At 46.1% G+C, this 17,717-nt stretch overlaps 1 pseudogene; it reads right to left on the reverse strand.

Moving 5' to 3' along the window:
• Nucleotides 1–3,069: 3,069 nt before the first annotated feature.
• Nucleotides 3,070–3,912, reverse strand: LOC123153196 (uncharacterized; annotated as a pseudogene).
• Between the last annotated feature and the right edge of the window lie 13,805 nt (nucleotides 3,913–17,717).

Genomic DNA, 17,717 nt, shown 5'->3' on the forward strand with positions numbered 1-17,717 from the left:
GACATGATGGCGAGTGTCGGGGACGAGCCAGCAGTGGCCGCAGGTGGCGCCAGCATCGCGGCGGTGGAGAACGCCATCGTCGACGGCGTGGGAGACGGCGGGATCGGAGCCGAGAACAACGAACCAACGGCGGTGGTGCCGAAGACTTGGGGCCGCGGCGTCGCACCAGCGTGGGCGGGAAGGTTGAGAAGGGCGGCCAGCGTCGCGGGGATGGCCCCGGAGCTGGCGGAACCGGAGGCGGAAGCGGTCATGGTAGCTGCGGCGGCGGTGGCCCTAGGGTTTGGGGCACGGCGCCGGCGGCTGAGGTGGAGTTGTCGTAGGTCCTAGATTTAGGCTGATACCATGTTAAACGTAGGATTTGTGGGAACTGACTCAACCCTTTAGGGATGGCCTATTACATATATTTATAAGGTTACACAATATAAAGATTACACAACTGGGCTATGTTACAAAGTCTAACACCCAGGAACATAAGGAGGATCACACCGTTGACGGCGACGAGATAGATGGTGATCTCCCCAGCGGCGGCGGCGACGACGACATCGTCTCATCCGTGGACGAGTATTCTCCGTGGGTACCCTAGCTAGATTACAGCGTTCCCGGGGGTCTCTTCTCCTGCGCCGCGCTGCGATCGCTCCGCATCGGGCCCTGCAGGCTCTCCCCGCCCTCCTCCATCAGCCTGCCGTCCCTCGAGGAGCTGCTCCTCAGCCGCGTCTCCGACGGCGAGGAGGAGGTGCAGAGGCTCGTCTCCGCGTGCCCACGCCTCGTCGACCTCACGCTCGAGGCCTGCGACACGGTGACCACGCTCTCCATCTTGGACGTGCGCCTCCGCAGGCTCGCTCTTCGGTGCTGCCACAACCTGGCCGGCGTCACCGTCGACGCGTCGGAGCTCAGCGTCTTCGAGTACCGCGGCGCCGTCCCGGAGATCACGTTCCTGAACACGTTCGGCGCCAAGGGCTGGTTCCTCGCCATGCCGTCACTCGCGTCGTGCACCGTCGACATCTGCGGCGGGGAGGTCTCGTCGTCGGAGGAGCTGGACAGGCTCACGGCGTTCCTCCAACACTTTGCGTCCGCTAAGTATCTGCGCCTCAGGTCCGCTCGCCTTGGCCCCGGAGTCGGCAGGAGCGCCCGCACGAGGCTCCCGACGTTCACGAAGCTCCGCCACCTCGAGCTGCGTGGGCACCTGCCGCACGACGATGACGGCGCCACCATCATCGGCACGACGAGCAGGATCCTCCGGCACGCCCCGAACCTGGAAGTGCTCTCGCTCCTCTTCGAGACGGGGACAACGACCGCCGACGATGATGGGGCGGTCCGACGCGGCCGCTACCGCCACTGGAAGGAGGTGGAGCTCCTCGACGCGCACATTCTCAAGTACAACCGGTATAATGTCCTCGTCGCGCCGTCGAGTGTCATGATTCCTTGCTTGGCGAACCGGCTGAGAGAGATCAACCTGGTGCATTACCAGGGCGGCAGGGTGCAAAGGACACTGGCCAAGTTCTTGCTCTGCAACGCTCCGGCCATTGACAAGCTGTGGTGCCAGTTCGCCGACGGTCCGTTGTGGGTGCAGACAGAATTGATGCGGGAGATGAAAGCATGGGTGTTGAACGAGAAAGCCAAGATGGTGTTCAGGTGATGTGTATGCGATCTACCGTAAGCGTTATGGAGCGGTTAAACGCTGATTGTAATGTTCATTGGCCCATCTATTGGTACAATATATACAATAATAGCAGGGTTTGTCTTTTTTTTTGCGTCCAAACATACTTTCTTTATTGCTCAACTAGGACAATGCCCGTGCGTTGCAACGGGATATAAATATTCTAGTATGTTAGTTTGTTATTGCTTGTTCATATGAATATAAATGTTTATCAGTTTGTACCCATGATTTAGTTGCCCGTGCATTGTAACGGGGTATATGCTGAATGTGTTTAACCTATATCTTTAGGGCAACATTCTTGACTTTGTAATATTATTATAGGTGAATACCCGTTCGTGCTACGGGATACAAAATATATTGAGAAAAGTTACACTGGATGATAATATAGCTCTGTGGTGATTATATTAAAATTCCACCTCTATTATAATGAACGTGCACCCTAACAAGACTCTTTCAGCCCCATAAAAAAACTGAATGCATCAATCAAATATTTTTATTTTCCTTTTGGGGATGGGTATCAAGCAAATGTCTATCACGTCTTGTGACAAATATAGGACTGGCTCCAAGCTCAAAATAAAATAAAATAGGACTTGGCTCGATTCCTCCTCTTCCCACTCTACACTCTCCATTTCTTTTTCATTGAGATCTCCAAACACAAACTCAACTCATCTCTTTTCCATTGGCATCTCCTTATACGCCCTCTACAAGTTATTTCCTTTCCAATGAGGTCCGCGGCTCCCAGCAGCAGAGCTGGCGAATTGATAATGAAGAAGAAAGACCATAGTTAAATAACCCGCCGACCATCATGTCTTGTTGGTCCAAATCTGTAGATGTCTATGAGAAAACTGAAAACCCAGTTAAATAACCAAACCATTTGAGCTTATGCTTTGCTATTCCCTACAATTATTTCCGTTATCAAATGAAAAGTGTAAATTATGGTGGACAGTATTAACTACAGATACTATACAACCCGTTCAGAAAAACATAATCTCAAACCTACTCTATTACTTCAGAAATAAATGATACAAATGTAGAAACTATAGGAAAGTGAATCAACCTGGAAACCAAAAATGACTGGAACAAAAGCGGGTACAGAAATGAACTGAGCGTGATTTGTTTTGCCGTACCGCAGAAAGACAAGATGAGGTAGACGATGGCGTGGACTCCGCTGGCAGCGACAACGTTGGCCTCGTTCTCTGCAAGCGCTTGCCGGATCTGTTCATCTCCTTGCCTCACCCACACGAAGGGGGGAAACTGGTCATGTGGACTCCAGCCGCTGGACTCGAGGAGGCTAGAGGAAAGAGAGGACGTAAGGCAACGAAGGCCCTTACTGCTACTGCCCCTCACATCTAAGCAATATGCTACAGAAGACACATGGTTATGCCATTGATCCATACCACATTCAAATACCTTCATGAAGTTTTGGCCGTCGCACGCTGCCGTAATGAGGAAGAGGCGGGGAGCGAAGGCGGCAGATTCGACGCCTGTGGCAGCTCATCTTGCTCTTGCCGGAGAACATGGACACTCCCCGGGGGCATCAACATGGCGGTAGTGGCGAAATAGTCTGCCGGGACAAGCTTCTTGATGCCCCCCGTCACGCCGTCCTCCCCGTAGACTCCCCTCAGGCCCTCGTCGGTGGTGCGCGGCGTGACGTATATCTTGTGGAGCGCAGGCACGCACTTCCTGCCGGCGCCCCTATCCCTGTCGCTGGTGAACTCCTTCATGAGCCACGACGTCTTGCGCTTCTAGGATGGGGACGGCACGCAGTAGAACCCGAAGCTATTCTTAAGCCCTCGCTCTTCAGGAAGCTCCTCCTTGGTATGCTCCAGCCGCCAGTACCCGCCGGTCTGGACGCTGTAGTCGGCGCGCTTGTTCTTGGTCGCCGCGCACGGGCTCTGGAACTTGGACTCGCCGAGGAACCATCAGGTGTGCTAGCCCGCGCGGGCGCTGGCCGGCGGGTGAAGCTGCTGCAACACGCAGTGACCGTTGGCGTACATGTCGACGTGAAAGATGAAACCCCGCGCGTCCGGCATCTTGTCGTCGCCGGCGATCCACCGGTTGAGGAACCCCATACTATCCGCATTTGTCGGGTTGAAGTAGACATCGGGAGGCAGCGGCGACGGCTGCTTGAGTTCGTTAAACCCGCCGGGACTGGGCGGAGGCGCCATGTACATGGAGCTGCTGGCTCCGGTTCCGGCGTCGGCGGTCGCGGAAGTTGATCTTTTGATTGCTTTCCTCTCTTTCATGACGGCCATGGTTTCCTAGCTAGCAATCTGCATGAGTTTCTCCGTGCAATCTGCATGACCAAACATAACAGTAACGATTAATCATGCATAAATAGAAATCAAATTGAGTACAAACACAAGAGTTTGGATGAATTTGTATCATGATATGGCACTCTATTCTTTTGATGACAGGGAAAAAAGGCATCTAAGAAACACCATGCAGCCTCCCAAGCAATTGCCAAGAAATCATCTGATTATATAGTTACTAATTAATCAATTACCCATGGGTCTTGTTCGGCCGGTGCCGCATCTCCAAACAGTTCCGTTGCTTCTTCGCGGGCGCCTCATGTAGTACCAGCCACAACTCGCCGATCTTGCGCACCGTGATGGAGCAACGAGAAGGACACGTCGCCGCTTTTGGGAGGTGAGGTCGACATGGATAACGCTCGCGACGCCGGCGAGGCTGGTATGGGCGCAGCCGCCAGACCGGAGAGATCATCACGATGTGGGCTAGGGGCGGTAGGCCTCGGCGGACCAACAGCCGCGGCGGCAAGTGCGGCGGTGTGGTCGGGCCGAGGAGGGCGGGCAGCGGCGGAGGGGGTCGAGCGGCAGAAAGAAGAGCGGCGGCTAAGGAGCGATGGGGAGAGGTGGGTTGGAGCTGACGCTAACCTACCTAGCCAGATCGATGTGGGCTTTAGCGGGGCTTGGCCCATATGCGTCTAGACGGGGCGAGCGAACAAGGGACGACGATCGCGAGCGATGTAAGAGGGGAAACGGAACGCTCCGTTTCTTTTAGATAGTAGAGATAATGTTCATAGGCATACATCTCAAGTTTGGTGGGTTCAGTAGCCATACATGGCGTCCAAAACCCAACCCAAAAACATGTTTGGCAAGGCTATGTGCTTCTAAATTTGTCCCCTCTACCCTCGAAAATGAAAGTACACTGATAGAACTGATTCAAGGTGGCGTTTATCTCCTTCACCACCGCAGCATAATTTCCTCCTATTCTTTGATTGATGTCTCCAACCACCTCCTTGTTATCACATGCTATTTCCACATGCGTGAGTCCAAGATCTAGGGCCAGCGCCATCGCCTCCCGACATGCCAAAGCTTCAAGCGTCGCTGGGTCATTCATCCCCGGGATCTTCATAGCTTTGGAGCCTAAGTAGTGTCCCTGTGAGTCCCTGCAGACCGCACTGACGGAGCCTTCAACAGCTGCCCTTGACACAGCTCCGTCCACTCTAATCTTTGCCACCCCCTGCGGAGGAGGAATCCAAGCTGGGCGTGTCCTATTTGGGGCTGCATGTAGCGGAGCAGCTTTCTGTTTTGGCTTGCAGGCCTCCAACTCATGCAAGTATTTCATGATGAAAACATGTGTGGCTTGGGGACTTTGAAAAATATTCACGTGCAAAGCTTGACTTCTTGCATACCAGATGCCCCAAAGAGTGACCAGAACTTGAGTGAATTCATTGGAAGGGATTGTATCCATGGCCGCAAAGACCCAGCGTTTAGCATCAGGCTCCCTGATGCTGTTAATTGCCTCGACCAAGTCGGGGTTCTGCAGTGCCCACACACACCGAGCAGCATGGCAGTATAGAAGGGAATGTTGCCAAGAGTCCTCGCTGCCGCATAGTCCGCATGTCGTCACCATAGACATATCACGATGATGGAGAAGGTCTGAAGTTGGGATAGACTGTTGGGCTAGTCTCGAGAGGAAGATTTTTATCTTTGAAGGGACATCTATCTTCCACAACTTCGACCAAGCTTTCTGCTCGCCTTCGGTATTGGATGGGTCTGCTCTGCCTTCTAGCCAGGCTTCTCGTCGCAGTTTTGTGGTGACCAACATCCGGTATGCAGAACGCACTGAGAACACTCCGTTTTTCTCGTGTACCCAGGACCAAAAGTCTTGTATATGTCTCATACAAACAGGAATAGACAGAATAGCTGCTGCATCAGTCTGCACGAAGACGCTTGATATCATGTCACGATTCCATTCTGCGTTGGGAAGGAGCTGTTCCCCAACGAACTGCGGCGGACTGTGTATTCTGCTCACTATAGGACGCATGTTATGTTGGCGGGGTAACCAGTTGTGCTCCCATATTCGTGTAGTATTTCCGTCTCCAATTCTCCTTATAAGTCCTTGAGAGAGTGTATCTCGTCCATCCAGTATTGACCTCCATACTTGGGACGGTGCTCCACCCAGTTCGGCCTGAAGAAAATCAGAGGTGGGGAAGTACTTTGCTTTTAGTGTTCTGGCACTTAGAGAAGTTGGGTTGGTTAGAATGCGCCATGCCTGTCTAGCTAGCAGAGCCAAGTTGAACAGTTCAATGTCTCTGAATCCCAGACCTCCACATTGTTTTGGTCTCGTCATCACACTCCAAGAGACCCAAATGGCTTTCCTTTTTCCTTCCTTGCTCCCCCACCAAAACTTGCGTATTAGTGAGTTCAAGTGTTCACACAAGCCTCTCGGAAGTTTAAAACAAGACATTGAGTATACCGGCACGGCCTGTGCCACTGATTTGATGAGAACTTCTTTCCCCCCTACAGATAGAATTTTCTCAAGCCATCCCTTGACTTTGTTCCATACTCTGTCCTTCAAGAATTTAAAAGCACCATTTTTGCTATTACCAACATCAGAAGGCATGCCCAGATACCTTTCTGACAACGACTCATTAGTGACTTGCAAAACTTGCATCACATTAGTTCTCAGAGAATTGGGGCAGCCTTTGCTAAAATAAACTGAGGACTTTGACAGGTTAACTCTTTGGCCCGACGCATTACAATAGCGATCCAACAGAGAGGACAACTCATTTGCTCCTTCAACACTGGCTTTAACAAACAGCAAGCTATCATCCGCAAAAAGTAAGTGGCTTACCGGCGGAGCCGTTGGAGCCACTTTAATACCACTGAGGTGCGATGATTCATCTGTAGATTTTAAGAGGCACGAAAGGCCCTCCGCTGCAAGCAAAAATAGGTAAGGAGAAATAGGGTCCCCCTGACGGATCCCTCTAGAAGGTGCAAATTGTTCTAGTTTGCCACCATTAAACAACACCGAGAACTTAACTGAACTCACCATCCTCATTATCAGAGATACCCAACTTGGTTCAAAACTGAGCTTGAGCATAATAGCTTCAAGATACTCCCACTCGACCCTATCGTAGGCCTTCATCATGTCCAATTTAACCGCACAAAAACGGTTTCTCTGAGCCTTGTTCCTTTTCATAAAATGCAAGCACTCATAGGCCGTAATTATATTATCCGTGATCATCCTCCCCGGTACAAACGCAGATTGCTCCTCGGATATAATCTCAGGTAAAATCTGTTTTAGCCTATTTGAGAGAACCTTCGAGGCTATTTTGTAAAGCACATTGCAAAGACTTATCGGTCTGAATTGAGTTAGCTCGGTGGGATCTTTTACCTTAGGGATCAGAACCAGAATTGTTTCATTAATTATCTCTAGGCTCTCCTCTCCCCTTAGGATTCGCAACACTGCTTCTGTTACCTCTTGACCGCATATATCCCAGTGGCGCTGGAAGAAGTGTGCCAGATATCCGTCAGGGCCCGGCGCTTTGGTCGGGTACATTTGAAACAATGCGGTTTTCACCTCTTCAGCCTTATAAGGAGCCATGAGCATACTATTCATTTGAGGAGTTACCTTAGAAGGGACCGCATCCAGCACCGCATCTATTCCTGAGGTGCCACCTGACAGAAAAAGATTCTGATAAAAGGATTTTGCCAGGGCTGCCATCTCAGCCGGGTCTTATGTTAAGGAGCCATCAGTTCTCTCTAGTGACTTAATGGTGTTCTTCCGTCGACGCATGCTCGCTCGTCGTTGAAAGAACTTGGTGTTCCTGTCAACATCCGTGAGCCAATCTACTCTTGATCTCTGACAGAGGAGGATTTCTTCCATATGGTACAACTCAGTCAACTGATCTGATATTTTGATCTCTGCATGCGAAGGATCAACTCTGCGAGGGTCATTTTGCATCTTGGCCAGCTCTCTCTTGAGTTGTTTAATCCGGCGGGAAACCTGACCAATGGTCGCTCCGCTCCATTGAGTAAGGGAGACAGAGAGGTCTGCTAGCTTTCTATTTAACTGATGGATTGTTTGTGCACCAGGTGCACCACTCCACATGCCATTGAGTGAATATTTAAACTCTTCGTGGCGTTCCCAGTATACCTCATACCGGAAAGGTCTTTTGCAACTTGTGCCTAGGAACGGGGCGTCAAGTTGCAGCCGTAGTGGGTGGTGATCAGAGGTCGCCCCCGTTTCATGATAGAGCACCGCCTGGGGAAACATTGATGTCCATTCAGAAGTTGCCATCGCTCGGTCAAGCCTAACTCTGCAGTAACCTCCACCTGCTGTTTTCTTTTCAAAAGTCCACGGCTTCCCCTGGTAACCCAAGTCCACGAGAGCACAAACGTCTGTTGTTTGTCTAGGTTATACAGATTAGACCTGTTTTACCTTTCCCCCATGATGGGCTTTAGGTGTGAGCTTTATTTGTTAGTCTTTTTTGTTTTTGCTATCTGTTTGGCCTGTTTTACCTCCCTGCCTCCCTGTCTATGGACACACCAAATACACAATAGAAAAAATAAAGCCCATGTGTAGCTAAACAAGGTAAAACTTTTGTTTCGCTGCCATTTCTTCATTCCTCTGGCAGGTAAGACCCGGAATATGAACAAAAATTATGAACACAAGGCAAACAGAACAACTGATAAACAAATGCAGCATGTAGTTCTATAAATTACATTTACTCACATTCAGATCAGCAGATCAAAATGAACACCTCTAAAATGTTCCATTCCAGAGATTATTAGACAATGAAATCTCCCAACTAAAATTCATTTAAAACCTAGCATCTAAATTATTCGTCTCTTACTACCACTCAAGTTCTAACAAAAATGTCAAAGACAAAAATACGGAGGCGCTGAAAGCTGGAGTTGCCGCTTAACCTGCCCCAACACCTGTAAAATAACATATTTACTCCAGATAACTTAGCACTAAAGCCGCATCTAAAAACACTAATTAGACCCCCCTGAAAATCGAGATTCGCACAAAGGAAAAAAAGGAACCAAAATTCTATAAAAATATGCAGCAGCAACTCACGTAAAAACGTGATTGGTGCCCGAATCAGGAACCCTAGCCAACAAAAAAATGGAGGATCCGCTGCTAAATTTAGGCTTGCGCCCACGTCATTTGTCAGCCTCTATGGTATGCCACACAAAAAATTAAGCCATGCTGCATGCATTTCAGCAGGCCAATTTTCAAATGGAACTGCTAGCTGTCGACGTCGCAGCTGACCATTCGAAAATAAAAGATAGCAAAAATAGTAAATTGATAGGAAAGGGGGTCTTGATTGGTATTAAGGATGTTGACAAGATGATGACCATTGGATTCCCTCTCAACTGTACTGTACCAGTTAGGTAGATCAGACAAGCAAACCTAATAATAACCAAAACTATCTATAACAAATTCACAACCCTGAGTGGTCCTTGACTGCGATACAATTTGCGTCAGGAAATAGGAGTAGCAGCAACTAAGAATACTACACCAAAATCATTCAAAAATCTGCATCACAGAGAGTTAAAGTTGATTTCCCCTCTAAATGGTACTTATTAGTCTATCGTTGTTAACCAGAAGAGCTAGATCGATCAACTACAGTGAGAAATACTATAGGTGCAGATCGCTTGCACGGTAGAAGACATGCAGTTGCAACCACGTTGCATGACTATAGTTTCATATGTAACTCCCCCCTTCTCCCCCCCCCCCCCGAGAAAACAAAAGGCCCAGTTGCAACCACGTTGGAAGACATGCAATTGCGTGACTATATCTGGACATGCAAATGGTCCCCCCTCTCTTCCCGCCGCTCCCTCCGACGAAACAAAGGCCCAAGTTGCAACCAAGTTAGATAGACATGCAGTTGCGTGCCTAGTGTGGGACATGCAACTGGCACCTTCTCTCTTGACATCGCCCCCTCCAACAAAACAAAGGCCCCCCAAGTTGCAACCAAGTTAGAAGACATGTAGTTGCATGACTATAGTTGGACATGCAACTGCCCTCCCTCTCTGTTGTCGCTGCCCCATCCGACAAAACAAAGACCCTAGTTGCAACCAAGTTTGAAGACATGCAGTTGCGTGACTATAGTTGGACATGCAACTGCCCTCCCTCTCTCTTGTCGCCGCACCATCCGACAAAACAAAGACCCTAGTTGCAACCAAGTTTGAAGACATGCAGTTGCCTGCCTAGTGCGAGACATGCAACTGGACCCTCTCCTCGTCGGTCCCTTAGACAAAATAGAAGCCTAGTTGCAACCAAGTTAGAAGACATTAAGTTGTATAACTAAAGTTGGATATGCAACTGCCCCCCTCGCTCCCCGTCGTCCTTCCGACAAAACAAAGCCACGTGCAGTTGAAACCAAGTTAGAAGACATGCAGTTGCCACCATGTTGGAACACATGCAATTGCATGACTATAGTTGAGCATGCAACTGGTGCCCTCTCTCTTCCCGCCGCCCCCTCCAACAAAACAAAGGTCCCAGTTACAACCAAGATAGAAGGTAATGCAGTTGCGTGACTAGTGTGGGACATGCAACTGGCCCCCCTCTCTTCTTGCCGCCCCTCCGACAAAATAAAATCTATGTTGCAACCAAGTTAGAAGACATGTAGTTGTGTGACTATGGTTGGATATGCAACTGCCCCCCCCCTCCTCGTCGGTCCCTTCAACAAAGCGAAAAGCCCAATTGCAACCAAGTTAGAAGACATGCAGTTGCGCGAATAGTGTTGGACATGCAACTGGAACCCATCTCTTCTCGTCGCCGCCTCCGAAAAAACATAGCCCCTAGTTGCAACCATGTTGGAAGACATGCAGTTGCATGACTACTATTGGACATGCAACTGACCCCGTCTCCTTGCCCCTGCCCTCGAAAAAATAAAGCCCCAGTTACAGCCATTTTGGAAGACATGCAGTTGCGTGACTATAATGAACATGCATCTGGCCCCTCTCTCTTCCTGTCACCCCTCCAACAAAACGAAGGCCCCCCAGTTGGAAACTATGTTGGAAAGACATGCAGTTGCGTGACTAGTGTGAGACATGCAACTTGCGCCTCTCCTCGTCGGTCCCTCCGACAAAACAAAAATCCCAGTTGCAAGTAGGTTAGAAGGCATGCAGTTGCAACCATGTTGGAAGGCATGCAGTTGCATGACTAAAGTTGTGCATGCAACTGGGACCTAGTTGCAACTATGTTGGAAAACATGCCGTTGCATGACTAAGTTGGACAGGACATGCAACCGACCCCCTCTCTCTTCCTGCCGCCCCTCCAACAAAATGAAGGCCCAGCTGCAACTATGTTGGAAAACACGCGGTTGCGTGACTATAGTTGGACATGCAACTAGTGCTCTCTCTCTTCCCACCGCCCTCTCCGACAAAACAAATACCCCAGTTGCCACAAAATTAGAAGAGATGTAGTGGCGTGACTATTGTGGAACATGGAATGGCACGTCTCCTCGCTAGTCCTTCTGAAAAAACAAAATCAAGTTGCAACCAAGTTAGAAGATATGCAGTTACAACCATGTTGGAAGACATGTAGTTGCGACTGGCCCCCTCTCTCCGTTCTGGCCGCCCCCCCCCCCCCGACAAAACAAAGCCCAGTTGCGCCCATGTTGGAAGACTTGCTGTTGCAGGTGGGGGTGACGGTTTGAAGTTGCATGACTACAATTGGACATGTAATTGGCCTGTCTCTCTCGGTAGCCCCCTTCGAAAAAACAAGGCCCCAGTTGCAACCATGTTGGACCCCCTCCCCCTTCTCCCCGCCGCCCCCTCCGGCAAAACATAAAGATCAGTTGCATCCATGACTAAAATGTTGCCCCCGACAAAAAAGAGCGTAGTTACAACTATGTTGAAAAGTCATGCAATAGCAGTCGGGCATGATGGTTGCAATTGCATGACTAGTGTAGACATGCAACTGCCGCATTCCCTTTTCGCCGCCATCCCCACTCGAACAAATCAAAAGCCCAGTTGCGACCATGTTGGAAAAGATAAACGATAACTATAAAAAGTGTTATCCAATTCTTTTAAATATGGTTGGATTGAACATGAATCCCACATGGGTTGAACATGAACATGAACCCATGAATGCTGCAAAATCTGCATTCTACATTCTACATGTGTCAAAATGGCCTAAAAGAGATACACTGAACACTAAGACATGAACCAGCCATATCAGTGCAAAAACACACAGTTACAAAAGTAAACAAAAAAATATCTAGAAAAAGTAACCCATGAATTGTACCAGCCATGGTTTATGGAAGTAAGCCAAGCTACAAACACTAACAAAAATACTTGCTGCTAGTAAAAACACTAATAAAAACACAAAAATAATTTGCTGTCGCTAGTTAAATCATGGCCATGGTTTCTGGAATAGTAAACCAAGCTACAAACACTAATAAAATCATTGTTATTTTTTAGACTTATAAAATCCCTATTATGATAGTAAGTGTCTTCCTCCTCTCTAACCACACAGGAAGAGCTTAAAATGCTGGATAAAAAAGATAAATGATTTCAATGTAAACAACTACTTAGCTAGGGGCTCCCTCTCCGCTTCAAACCCAGTGAGAAAAAAAAGAAAAGGTCAACCTTCAACAATATATTATGTGATGATGAGAATAAAACTAAAAAGAAACAATGATCAAAAAATGATAAAAAAATACAACAAAAAAGAAACAAAGGTTGCGGACTTGCCCCTCGATTTTTGAACTACTTCTAGGCATAAATGATGATGCCGCTTCCCCTGCTCTCGCAGAAACAAGGGCTCAGACAAACTCTGCAAGCCCTCACCTGTGCACATAAAAAGGAGCCAAAACATAAAATGTGTGCTAGTTAGAGACATATGAATTCAGCTAATGATTTTAGGAAGAAACTTGCATGCTTCCCGAAAAAGGATTTCAATATAATGATGATTTTTCAAAATATATTTACATCGGGTTGTAGAGATTAAAAGACGAATCGATTAAAAAGACGATATTAAAAACATACCACAACTAGTGATGCATTCAGTAATCTATATCTTGATTCCAAACAAAAAAAGATATTGAACGTGGTACCGATTAATAGGGTTTTAGCAAAAAGTAAACTGAAAAAACATGCTACTGCTAGAACTTAGTTTCAGTAATCATTCTCTTTGTTTCCAGAAAAAAGAGAGATTTGAACATGCTACTGATTAATAGGGTTTCAGCAAAAAATCTGACAAACAAATAAACTTTCCGACTCCTAGTGATAGATCCAGTAACAATCTCTCTTGTTTACAGAGAAAATATTTCAAAAACATGCTACTGGTTAAATAGGGTTCCATAAAAAATCTGAGAAAATAAATAAACATGTACACTCCCTAGTGATAGATTCGGTAATTATCTCTATGGTTTCCAGTGATCAATAGGATTTCGGCAAAATCTGAAACAAAACAAAACTAGAGACTGAGCCACCCCATTCCACAAACAAAATATAATCTTCAACCATGCTACCAATTTCACAATCATGCTACTGATTTGAGGGGCTTTGGGTTTGAGTTCAGTAATAGATATGAGGGGGTCTGGGTTCAGTAGTAATCCTCAACCATGCTACTGAATTCACAATCATGCTACTGATTTGAGGGGCTTTGTGTTTGGGTTCAGTAATAGATATGAGGGGGTTTGGGCTCAGTAATAATCCTCAAACATGCCACTGATTTGAGGGGCTTTGGGTTTGGGTGCAGTAATAGATATGAGTGGGGTTGGGTTCAGTAATAATCCTCAAACATGCAAAAAGTCAGCAGGAAAAATCATACAAGAAAGAAGACATAGTACCCCGAACTTCTCTCTATTGCTCCAAGAAATCTCTATGCTTACTGCCTTGTAGTTCCTTGTCGCCTGAATACACCTACAACTTAATCCTCACCCTCACAGAGGATTTGTTTCTCCCCAGTTGTTCATGTGTGCACAAAAGTCTTCGAAATGCTATTCAATCTTTCGACAATCCTCAGCAAGCTATTGCTCTGAAATTTCTTGCTTGCCCGCATTATGATTAATCCCATAAGTCTGGTAATCTTATTGGCATCCATTGTCATTATAATTTTGAGTCCATTGATTCAATGTGTTGCGATTGCTTGCAATCCCCTGAAGAATCTTAGAATTCTTTCCTCCAGCTCAGACGCCATTTTAAACATGAGCTGGATCTCGACCAATCAAATTGTCGTCGATTGTACCCCCTAAGGCTATTCATCTTATCCATCCCTAATTAGAGCATTGCTTCTGACCCCTTGTCTTGGAATTGATAATTCCTTTGCATTTGAGCCTTGAATTAGTCAGTTGTTTCTAAAGTCTGATCTTCTTGCATTGTTTCTTCCTCTGGTTGAGTACCGATGCTCACATCAGATCCCTTGAGGACCACCGGATCCTTTATTGGATTTTATCCGATATCATCCTTCATATTCAATCACTTTGGAAGTTCTTTTTCTATTGGTAAATCCTAACCTCTGATTGACCAACCATGCTCTGCTTCCGAGCTTGTGTTATTACTCCGAAGTTTGTGGTATATGTTCCTAAGATGCCCTGATGGGTTGAACCTACGCCTTTCCTAATCCGTGTGAACCTGAAAGATTTCACGAGTCATACTCTTCTGGTATTTTGCCAGCTAAAATTTCAACACTACAACTTTAGCAAACACGAGAAGTGAATGAAAGGTTATGCATTGGAGAAGTGGGAGTCGACCTTGAACTTGGTGTTCATGCCCATGTGCATGATGTAGATCATATCATGGAAGCTTCTCTTATATTAATTATTACCTTCGTATAAGTTCATCTTATATCTCGGATCTGGTCTTTTGCAATCATGGTTCCGACCATATTTTCTCCTTAATACCTTTTCTCGGACAAGTTGAAGCACTTGTCTTGTGCAGATCATTGCACCCGTCCAACCTTTACTTTGATCTACTGTCGAGTATTACACTATGATATCTTGATAATGTCATGGGACTGCATAACTTCTTATGCGTTCTTCATTAACTGTAATTTCTCACCGATTCCAATTTTTTTTCTGGGTTCTGGGTTGTCGTCAACCGAGAACATCGATAGTGTGAACCGATTCCACATTCCGGTTCGATAACCCTAATTAATTTTTGTTGCTCATGAGTTTAATAATCCTTCAAGTCATTCCTAGCCTGATCGGCTATACCATTATTGGGCTAATTTTTAACTGTGCTACCTGGTCCTTCTTCACGGAGCACAAATTTCGACAGTGAGCTAATCTCACGTCTTATCTACCTTGTCATATCATTTTTCCTTGAATAGAAAACTTGATTTCGAGTTTGTTTCATACCCATGGTTCTGATAACTTTTGTTTCACCATTCCTTATGCTTGATGTCAGCGATGATCGATTATATCCTCCTGAAACCCCTGATACGTCTCCATAGTATCTACTTTTCCAAACACTTTTGCCCTTATTTTGGACTCCAACTTGTATGATTTGAATGGAACTAACCCGGACTGACACTGTTTTCTGCAGAATTGCCATGATGTTGTTTTATGTGCAGAAAACAAAAGTTCTCGGAATGACCTGAAACTCCACGGAATATCTTACAATAAATAATAAAAAATCCTCGCCAAAGATGAAGACTAGGGGGGCCACACCCTTGCCACGAGGGTGGGGGGTGCCCCCCTAGGGGGGCGTGCCCCCTACCTCGTGGGCCCCCTGGAGACCTTCCGACTCCAACTCCAACTCTATATAACTGCTTTCGGGGAGAAAACAATAGGAGAGAAGAAATCATCGCGTTTTATGATACGGAGTCGCCGCCAAGCCCTAAAATCTCTTGGTAGGGCTGATCTGGAGTCCGTTTGGGGTTCCGGAGAGGGGGGTTCGTCGCCGTCGTCATCATCAACCATCCTCCATCACCAATTTCATGATCCTCACCATCGTGCGTGAGTAATTCCATCGTAGGCTTGCTGGATGGTGATGGGTTGGATGAGATTTATCATGTAATCGAGTTAGTTTTGTTAGGGTTTGATCCCTAGTATCCACTATGTTCTGAGATTGATGTTGCTATGACTTTGCTATGCTTAATGCTTGTCACTAGGGCCCGAGTGCCATGATTTCAGATCTGAATATATTATGTTTTCGTCAATATATGAGAGTTCTAGATCCTATCTTGCAAGTCTATAGTCACCTATTATGTGTTATGATCCGTTAACCCCGAAGTGACAATAATCGGGATACTTACCGGTGATGACCATAGTTTGAGGAGTTCATGTATTCACTATGTGCTAATGCTTTGTTCCGGTTCTCTATTAAAAGGAGGCCTTAATATCCCTTAGTTTCCATTAGGACCCCGCTGCCATGGGAGGGTAGGACAAAAGATGTCATGCAAGTTCTTTTCCATAAGCATGTATGACTATATTCGGAATACATGCCTACATTACATTGACGAATTGGAGCTAGTTCTGTGTCACCCTATGTTATGACTGTTACATGATGAACCACATCCGGCATAATTATCCATCATTGATCCAATGCCTACGAGCTTTCAATATACTAGTTTACGCCTATTTACTACAAAATACCAAAAACATTACTTTGCTTTCGTTACTCTTTTGTTACCGTTACCACCACTATCATATTACTTTGCTACTAAACACTTTGCTGTAGATACTAAGTTTACAGGTATGGTTGAATTGACAACTCAGCTGCTAATACTTGAGAATATTCTTTGGCTCCCCTTGTGTCGAATCAATAAATTTGGGTTGAATACTCTACCCTCGAAAGCTGTTGCGATCCCCTATACTTGTGGGTTATCAAGACTAATTTCTGGCGCCGTTGCCGGGGAGCATAGCTCTATTCTTTGAGTCACTTGGGATTTATATCTGTTGGACACTATGAAGAACTTGAAAGACGCTAAGACAACAATTTATCCCTCAACTACGAGGGGAGGTAAGGAACTGCCATCTAGCTCTGTACTTGATTCACCTTCTGTTTTGAGTAAGCTTGCGACACCCACACCTGCTTCTGCTATTCGTTCTGATATGTCGCATGTTATTGATGATGCTACTTCTGCTATACATGATACTTATGATGAAACTACTTCTATGCTTGATACTACTATGCCACTTGGTGATTTTCTCGAGGAACGACTTGCTAGGGCTAGAGAAATTGAAAATATTGAATCTGATTATGAAGATGAAAGTGATGATGAAGAATCACTTGTTATTCCTGAGGGTTATTTATTTGATCAAGAAGCTTCTTTAGCTATTTTAGCTTGCAAAGATAGATATGAACTCAAAAGGTTATTAGCTAAATGGAATAAGCAATCTCTAAATGCTAGGATGAGACCTGATCCTGCTTTTGCTACTTCACCTATTTGTGTTACTGATAAAGATTATGAATTCTCTGTTGATCCTGATATAATTACTTTGGTTGAATCTGATCCTTTTCATGGCTATGAATCTGAAACTATTGTGGCACATCTTACTAAATTAAATGATATAGCCACCCTGTTCACTAATGATGAGAGATCTCGGTACTTTTATATCCTTAAAATATTTCTGTTCTCATTAAAGGGTGAGGCTAAGATATGGTTTAATTCTCTTGATCCTGGTTGTGTTCGTAGTCCCCAGGATATGATCTATTACTTCTCTGCTAAATATTTCCCTGCTCATAAGAAACAAGCTGCTTTAAAGGAAATATACAACTTTGTGCAAATTAAAGAAGAGAGTCTCCCACAAGCTTGGGGGAGGCTTCTCAAGTTACTTAATGCTTTGCCTGATCATCCTCTTAAGAAAAATGAAATACTTGATATATCTTTTATAATGGACTAA

This window comes from Triticum aestivum, chromosome 7A (genome assembly GCF_018294505.1).
Source record: "Triticum aestivum cultivar Chinese Spring chromosome 7A, IWGSC CS RefSeq v2.1, whole genome shotgun sequence".
In the NCBI taxonomy this organism is placed as follows: Eukaryota; Viridiplantae; Streptophyta; class Magnoliopsida; order Poales; family Poaceae; genus Triticum; species Triticum aestivum.